The 9,863-nt window shown below is 30.0% G+C and overlaps 1 pseudogene; it reads left to right on the top strand.

The window, feature by feature from the left end:
* The first annotated feature begins 4,296 nt into the window (after positions 1 to 4,296).
* On the top strand, positions 4,297 to 4,473 carry LOC119615074 (annotated as a pseudogene).
* The last annotated feature ends 5,390 nt before the right edge of the window (positions 4,474 to 9,863 follow it).

Below are 9,863 nucleotides of genomic sequence, written 5' to 3'. Positions count from 1 at the left end.
TAACAACGTGTAGGTAAAAATATCTAAAAAACATCTAATATTGCACATTATTGCAGCAATTTTAATACAAAATTTTTTCCTGTTTTAAGAAACGATGTTATTACAAAATCTATTCAATATGATGAATTTGTTTTTAAGTATAGAAATAAAATTTTCGAAAAATATATGTACATTAGGAATACCTCTAAATCTGTGCATATTAATGTACTGAACACGAGAAAAATAAAAAATATTTTTTTCGAATGGTCCTCAGTTCCCTACCAGCGATTAAAAATCCTGACCTTAGTATAATTTTTGAAAATTAAAATATCTTCGATTTTTTTGAAATGGATCTCAAAAAATCCGTAATTTTGACCTGTTTACTGTTTCATCATTACAACATGCACCAGAAACAGAACCTTCAAGTATTACTGAGTAATCAGACATTAAATCATCAGGACAAATTTCTTCGCAATTTCCAACATTTAATTAATGCAGTCCCTATCGCCTTTGAAAAGAACTACAAAACATTCTGCTCGTTATGAATTTGTCATTTCCAGAACCTTTCCTTATCTGTCCGAAAAAATGTTCTAAACAATCTTGGCATACTCTGCGAGTTTAAACACATTCAAAGCCATATTTTTATAAATCTAAATACAAACTTTTTAATGATGATATACACACATGGACAAAAGTGATCGTCACCTAACTTCTTTTATGTTTGGAGGTCCACAACGTACATACAAAAATATGAACACAAAATTTAAGAGTTGGGAAAGATTTTAGAGAGTATTTATTTCAGATTAATGAAATAATAACTTAAAGAAAAATGTAAAATTTTTTATTTATATTTTAATGAATAAAAATAACAAAAAAAAAAAAAATAGTTGCACTTCATGGGGACAAAAGTGTTTGTCAATTGCAGTTATGCATAAAAAACAATAAAGTTAATATTTTGTTTCTCGCAAATGTTTTTTCATTGAATGTACTAATTTTTTAGTAACTTCTGGTACAATTTTTGCCTATTCTTCTTTTAGAGGTTCTGTAAGTTTATTTTTCGATGTTATATGATGTTCTCATATTCGTAAAGGCCCGGTGACTGAGGAGGCGTTTTTAATGTATGAGGGGTATTGTATAAGATCCACAAGAGAACTATATCCGTAGTATGCTTCGGATCATTATCTTGCTGGAAATAATAATCCGATTCAATGCCCAGTTTACGTGCGCTTTTTGTTAAATTTTCTTTTAAAATATTTAAATACACATACATATTTGTCCATTATATTTTCTATAAACACAAGTTCGCCGACCCCACCAGAAGACATACAGCCATTACTCAAGCACCCCATGTTTGACTGTAGTTAGAATATTTTTATCTTGCAAAGAAGTTCCTTCCTGTCTCCAGACCAAAGAGCGACCATTCGACCGATTTATACAGAATTTGCTTTTATCAGAAAAAATCAGAAATACAAATGGTGGTTCGGGGCCGACGCACTAACTCGCATATTCCTTTAATGGATTTATTTTGCTTATAGGCATTTATTGCGACCTTTTCTACTGATAAATAAGTATGTCGAAAAGATGATCGAAAAAATGAAATATTCTCCGGTATATAAAAATGTTGGTACCCTAGCAGAATGAATTTTTCCAGAACTATGTACATAAATAATGCAAGTTTTACTCATACCATGTGCTGCTAACTTTACACTTTGTTTTTGCATAAAATCTGAGTATATATGTCCATTCCTTCGTTTATAAGCGCATTTGATTGATTTGTCTGGGTTATCCACATTAAAAAAATTAATTAGGTCTTTCTATGATACCACCTTTCCATCCAAATAAATCGTTCTATATAAATTCAGCAAACAGTCTCTAGAACTTTTTAGAAGATGTGGTGGATCGAAAAAGAAATAAATACGTTCATTATTTACCGTAAAGTAGGAACGTTGTCACATAGTTAAGGTATGTTTTTAAACTCATTTCGTCACAAGAAACTGAAACGTTTTTCTGTAAACTGTTTTATCCGTTCAGATAAGATCCTGATAAATTTCCAGGGCTTTTAGGCCACGACTCTACCAATTTATAAAGAGATCTTTCTGAAGGCCAATCGAATTTTGATTTCAAATATCTACAAACCAATGGAGACAAAAAAAAAATACAGTTAAAGCCAAAAGTTTAAGTGGAAGACTATATAAGCGAGTTTTGGGTTCTCGACAATGATTTTTCAATCCATTGTCGAAGCATTCCTCGACTTCAGGAGAAACCTTTTTTGACAAATTGTTCACCTTCATTAAATCTTCTTTTAAGTTATTATTTAGCTTTTATATCTATCTAATTCTTTTGAATTTTTTTTTTATAAACTGTTTTTATTTTCTCATTTTCACGCTTGACTGATCTATATTTCTTACGCTACAAATCTCTCTCAACGATTGTTTCCGAGGTGTGTTAAAGCTAATATAATTATCTGTCTGAACGTATCCTCCTGTTAAAAAGGTTTTATTTGGAGGTTTGTCGAAATCGGCTGTTTCGTGATCAGTGGTTTTATCAAGGTATCATTGATAATCGGGTGATTCCTGAAGCAAATTCGAAATATTAAATTCATTAACATTAGAATCATCGGCAAATAAAGTAAAACTTTTGTCAGAATCTTCTAACATTGCTATCAACTGAAACCGCGTTGTCAGTAATAGAACCTGAATCAATAAAAACAATGGGATCAGCCGAATATTCATGAAATTTATTGAAATCGGCACCATGATCAGTAAAGGAATCTGTAGCAATAACATCATAAGGATAAGCAATTAACTTTGGATCGGAAAGAAACCGGGAATCACTATTCAAGCCTGGGTCAGCAACGTGAGCATGTAAAGAACTTACCTCAGTTTTAGGAAAATTATAATTGTTTGATTCGATTGGATTTTTTACATTTGTATTACTGTGTAAATTTGGTTTAAAATTAGTGTTTGTATTTAAACGGGGACTAGGAACAGCAAATTTCGATATTTTTTCACGAAAAAAATTACACGGAGAAAAGCGACAAAAACTTGAATAAATATACTTCGCCGATGACTCCTTTTTCAAAATTTTGAGCCATTCTTCTCGTCTATAAAAAATAAGATTAAAAATATTTAAAAGTATCTAAACAATTTTGATTATAAATTGAATATACAGTCAAGGACTACACTCCAAATACACTATTGCTTGGTATTTTTAAATATTAATCAAAGCTTTTGTTCATAAATATTCGTAGTTGTTTTTTAGAGACATTTTATTTGGAATGTAAATTTTAGTCCTTGACTATAATTCATGTACATTTGTGCGAACTGACATCAGTATGACGTTCTAAGCGAGCAATCTGCACTTAATTTATAACATAGATTATATTTAAGCAGAGAGTTAGCTGCCTTTTCATGTTGTTTTTTGTTTTTAATTCTTAAAAAAAAAACAGAACTAAAGAACCGTTTTATTTTTCTTTTGTATATTACATGAAAAGAGGAATCTTTTTGTTTCAGTTTAAAGTTGATCTTTTGTAAGTAAAGTTGTGTTTTGTTAGAAAAGTTATTTTATTGCAAAAATTTAAAATAAATATCGAATATAATTCATTGGCGAACCAATGAAGAAAACTATTAAAAAAATATGTGTATGTGTTTTATATATGGGGAATTTCGTGTCAAATGGTCACTTTAAAAATCGATGTCTTCCGATTTGGATGAAATTTGTCTAAGGTTAATACTATGCTATAGTATGTCCAACTTTGACCCCCTCTGTCTCCGGCAGTTCTTGACCGATAGAGCTGAAAATTTGTGTCTGACCTACTATCCAATAGTACTAACCTTAGTGCAAATTTCGTAAAAAAACCGGGTTATTCGTTATTCGAAAAATTAACATTTAGAAAAACCCGACACTGGTAAAGAAAAAACGGGTTTAAAACCAGTTGAATAACAAAGTCGATTACCCTAGTAACTATAAATACGTAAAGGAAATGGTCTAAGCTTTCTTTAGAGTAAAAAAATACAACAAAAACCGCCCATTAGGGGACTAAAAAGACCTTAAAGTAAATTGCCTAAACATATATGTATGTACATATATATTGTTTTTTTTACTTTTTAGTATTTAAAAAAGAAATTTCAATAAGTAAATAAATTTATGAAAACAATGGTTACTATTAATTTCTAGATAAAAATAATAAATTGTCCCACTGTTATATTTATAGCTGAAAATTATTAACCAATAGGAATGCAGCTTGTGTAAGGTCAGAACTCCTGTATGCTGCTTTTATATGCGCAGAAAGTTTTAATTATGTTCGCCTGGCGTCGTAATGTTTCTCGGCCTTATAGCTAAGATAAAAGTGTAGTATCTGTTCTTATCAGCTTAACATCTGATAGATCCTCCATCGGAGGACAACAAATGTTAAACCGATTTTTGGAAATAGACGGGTGGGGAGGGTATATTGGGTTTGTGCTGATGTTTGTAACATACAGAAATATTCGTCCTATACCCAACTTAAAGTATACTAATCGACTTAGAATCGTTTTCAGAGTCGATTAAACTATGTCCGTCCGTCCGTCTGGCTCGCTGTTCATGTAAACCTTGTGCGCAAGGTACAGGTCGCAATTTTCAAGATAATGGGATGAAATTTGGTGGTTAATATCGGTCCATTATTTCATCTAGCCCCCATACAACAGGACTCCCCGAAAGGAGGGCACAACTAAGTTTCATACAAGCCTTGATAACCTTGTCAAATTTCATAGAGATCGGGCCTCCCATACAAAGTCCCCTTCATAAAATTACTTGAATGTCCAAAATTAAAGGAATGGACCGAAATATAAACAAAGTCCTTTCTACAAAAAAAGGCATTCAAATACACTATTCCATAAATGACTCTACTAGCTCAAACATTGGTACCAGAAATAATTTTAAAAATTCCAAGGTTTTACATTTAGCCTTAAAAAAGTTTGTTTCTTTTGCTCTTGTTTGGATAAATATGATGGGGAATATGGTGGAAACAACAGACAAAATTCGGATCTTAAATAGTCTAATTGAAAGTTATTTCAATATACCTAAAAATGTCACATTACAAGGAAAACGGTTTGTAAGACCCAGCTACTATGTACGAAAATCTAAAAAGTATGTATATTCAAGCAAAAATGAAGGACATAAGAAACAGTTTTGCATATATAGTGAAAGATAAACCAAAAAAAGGAACGAATCTTTAATAGAAGATCAATGGAGATTCGTACCAAAATGGAAGTGGAAAAGGACATTAAAAACTTTAAACATGATAGTTCACCTGAAGAAGTAAACCAGTGCCTCGTTTCTGTAACAATCGCATCGGGAAATTTCTCTCATGAAACAGTGAAATTAAAGAAGAAACAATGTGAATTGAAACATTTCTCACATGGAAGTGTTTCTGAAATTTCTGCTTGTGAGAACTATCTGTCGACGTAAGATATTGGACATTTTTGAGTAAAAGTGTTTCTGTAACAGCCGGTCCACACTAGGAAACTATTTTTGGGAAACTTTTGATTTTGCGTGAGAGTGAAAGAAATATCATTCATCTTTCTAGCGGTACGGAGTTTCTCGTACACGGAAACTCGTTTTGTTTTGTTATTCTTCTCATTTGTATAAAAACAAATCAATGATGCAATTAACACGTAGTTTCTGAAACAAAAGTTTCTATGTGTAGACATTAAGGAAACTTTAAAAGAGAATTAAGAAGAAGTTTCTCAACTAATGTTTCCGTGTGTGGACCGGCACTGAGAAAATTTTGTGAGAAGTTTCTCACATAAATTGTCAAAAAAAAAAATTCACATTTTAAAACGATGCGGGAAGTAAAATTAAAAAAAGAAAAGTTTAATTTAAACATGAATTCTATAAAATAATAAGGGTTTTCATTTATACGCTTAAGTTTTCAATTTGCGCAACTGTGCGAGTTTATTTGACTTGTTTCATGAATCCCCTGTTCAAATTCTGTTCAATTACAATATTTGTAAACATTTTAAAACTATGTCAAACGAAATTAAAAAATAAAAATTTAATTATTTAAACAAAAAATTATAAAAAATACATTTAAAATGTGAATATTCAAGTGCTTAAGTTAAAAAGTGATCAATACAGAGCGGTTCTATTAAATGCACAATGATACTGTTCAAGTTTGCCAGTCTAAATAGTCGCTGAAATTTATAAGTGTTGTGCAAATCAATTGTGCAAATCAAATGCACATCAACTTTATCCAAGTAATATTTTCGGACTTGTCCACTTTTAAAACAATTTTCTGTGGAACATGGCTCAAGGATACCAGAAAGCTTAAGAGGTACCACATTAAGAAAACATATAGCAACACATACATCCCTGCTAAATGTAGAAGAAGAAGCTTCTACAGAAAGATTAGCCAATTTTATTCGACATCATAAAGGTATCCACAAAAATGTTTATAGAATGTCAATTCCAGTATCGGAATTAATATGTGTTTCTAAGTTATTGATGAACGCCATTCGAGAAGAAAATGAAGAGGATGATGAAGTGTTTGAAAATATGGTTGACGAGGAGGACGAGCTCGAGACAATAACTGAATTTAACTCAAATAGTTATACTTATAGATTCTAATAAATCCGAAGCTTCAGACCAGAGTAGTATGTATGTCAGAAGAAGTAGTAAGTATTTAAGTACATAGATATTGATTAAATAAAGAAATTTATAGAATTTTAATTTAAATAAAATAATTTGTCTTAAGAAACAATGTATAAAAAAAATTGGACTGTTTTTATTTTGGACTATATATATTTTTTAGCTGCAGAAACCGAATCTGAAATCTGTTTTTTTTTTCTATCACCCACCATTTTCTCGCAAAATGAGATCGAATATTTTGTTCATATATTACGGACATTTTATATAATTATAAAATTATATTTACGTTTAATGGTTAATTTGAATTTTTTTGGTATCATCATAAATACGGGTCTTCATTACATATTTATCTTAAGTTTCATTTAAATCAGACAATTTAGTGAGATAATTTTTTTAACACTTAAAAAAATTACAATATTTTTTGTTTATAAATTTATTTTGTAATTTTTGCTTTCCTCTTTTTATTTTTATGTTTTTGACAGCTATTTTATTGGAAATTTCCAATAAAAACGTAATTCATGTACCTCTTTGAACTTCTCACGCAACTGGAGGAATGTTGATAACAATAGGTGGAGTTTCAAAGACAGTGGTTTCCAAAGTCGTTGCACGTGTGACTCATCGCTTTACTCAAGTAAAATTTCACAACATTTCCCCAATCTGAAAATGAAATTTTAAAACTAAACATGAATTTTACAAAATTTACGAATTTCCCCAAGTTATTGCAGCAATTGACTGTACTCACATTGAAATTTCATCTCCTGGTAGCAACAATGCCGAAATATATCGTCATCTGAAACGCAAAACGGCCCTAACTAACCAAAAATTCGATTTTATTGTTGATTATAATATATTTCATGTTCACAAATGTACAAATGTCCACACAAAAAATTGGACTCCTCCGACCAAAATTTTATTGACAAAATCAAAAGGCCCTATCTACAAAAACATTTAAATATTAAAGGTAAAAAGTCCAATTTATCCATTTTTATGTACGCTATTGTCAACTATCATAATAACTGATAGGTTTCATTATTAAACAATTTGTTTATTTATTACAAATAAATCGCGTTGATAGAAACAAACTTTTCAATTTCAATAGTTTTTTGCTTCTCCTGTAAAATTTTAAAAATGTTAGATAGGGCCGTTTGCGTTTTAGGTGACGGTATAAGTATACAAGACAAACGGGATTTTTTTCGATTAATGTTCAAACAACATGCTATGCTATATACTTATGTATCGATGTGCACGTATTGAATCATTTAGGAATTCTAAAATCTATTCATGGTTTGAGAATGGGGATTTTGATAATTCAATAATTATAAGAGTTAGTGGTTATTGCAACAATAGCATATGTATAATGACTCCATTATTAAATCCAAAAAGATCAGTAGAAATTTTCAATGAATCGTAAATAAGGACGCGTTTTTGTGTCGATCAAAGAAACGGGTTTTGGAAAAGACAATTTCCAATATTATCTTTAAGTATTCGTTTAAATATAAAGAAAGTGGAGGGTGTAATAGTAGCAACAGCATTGCTTCACAATATCTGTTGCATAAACGATGAAATTGAAATGAAATGAAATTGAATGAATCGTAAATAAGGACGCGTTTTTGTGTCGATCAAAGAAACGGGTTTTGGAAAAGACAATTTCCAATATTATCTTTAGGTATTCGTTTAAATATAAAGAAAGTGGAGGGTGTAATAGTAGCAACAGCATTGCTTCACAATATCTGTTGCATAAACGATGAAATTGAAATGAAATGAAATTGAATTGAATGAATCGTAAATAAGGACGCGTTTTTGTGTCGATCAAAGAAACGGGTGTTGGAAAAGACAATTTCCAATATTATCTTTAGGTATTCGTTTAAATATAAAGAAAGTGGAGGGTGTAATAGTAGCAACAGCATTACTTCACAATATCTGTTGCATAAACAATGAAATTGAATTCTTTGATCTACAAGATAATCTACAAGAAGCCATTGCCCTCAACACTAACGTATGTACATATGTGACAGCGAACTTTCAACAAAAAGGTCAAAATTCCACAAAAAAATGGAAAATATAATTCATCTTCCAGGACACCGGAGCTAGAGGTAAGCACGGTTTTAAGGCAAAAAGCCAACAATATTCGTATATTTTGTGTGTTTGCAATTAGTGTTACAGAAAAATCTTTCACAATTAATAGTAAACATTTGCAATTGCAAAAATACACCACACCGTGAATTGGGCTAATATTTAACAAATTTAATTACAATTTACACCAAAAAGCATAAATTTCGAAATAAAAAACAAACAAAACTAAAATAACTCGGTTTTGCTCGCCACGAAACAGTGTGACCATTTTGGCATTTTTGCAGCTAGATTTAGCATTTTTTATTTTGATTTAGCTGCAAAATTTTAATTTAGCATTTGGCATTTTATTTAGCATTTTTATAAAATATTTTTAGCTTTTTTTGCAATTTTAGTATATAAACAAAAAAAGACAAATTTTTGCAAAAAAGATTTATATTGGAAATAGGTTTAACCGGAATAAATCAGAATTAAATGTCTACCCAAACACAAGCAACAAGAAATATGAGAAATGTAATAATTTACACTGTAATTCAAAATAATGCAAAAAGATTCATGAAGATAAATAACTTAAAATTACGCCAATACAAGTGAATACTTTAAAATGTTGTATTCTAAAATATTTTTCTGGAACCCAATGCTTTTTTAAATTCGAGGTGATAGAAATAATTCAAGAGATTTCATATATTTTTACAAATACGTTCAGTACGCTATTTTACAAACTAATACTTTTTGTTTGCTCATGGAATGAAACATATAATTTGGTAAATGCTATGTATGACGGTTAATTAACAAATTTTATTTTTTCCTATACGAAATAAAGAGGTTTTAATTTTTATCATCCTTCAGGAGTTCTTGTTAATTTATTGAAAATAAGTATTGAAAAAAATCAATAATATATAATTAAGACTTTCTCATCCTACATTCTGTTCTTTTTATTTTTACCAAATATTTAGAAATTTTGTTGTCACGTTTTTTTTTAATTAAAAAAAATACATAAATTTCGAAAATATTATTGACAATTTATTCCAGGATTACAAACTTACGGATTTGAATATATCTCTCAATTCATTTCATACATTCTCATATATATTTTTCCGAAAAAATCTTGGAAGTATGAGTTATAAACCTGACATCTATACACCGAGATTTAAAATTATTTCAACGGAATTTTCAATATTTTTGTG

The sequence above is a fragment of the Lucilia sericata genome, unplaced genomic scaffold (assembly GCF_015586225.1).
Source record: "Lucilia sericata isolate MDLA Ls3-8-SP2 unplaced genomic scaffold, ASM1558622v1 Contig000045F_arrow, whole genome shotgun sequence".
NCBI lineage: Eukaryota > Metazoa > Arthropoda > Insecta > Diptera > Calliphoridae > Lucilia > Lucilia sericata.
The sequence above is the reverse complement of the archived record's forward strand: the minus strand, read 5'-3'. Positions and strand labels throughout refer to the sequence as shown.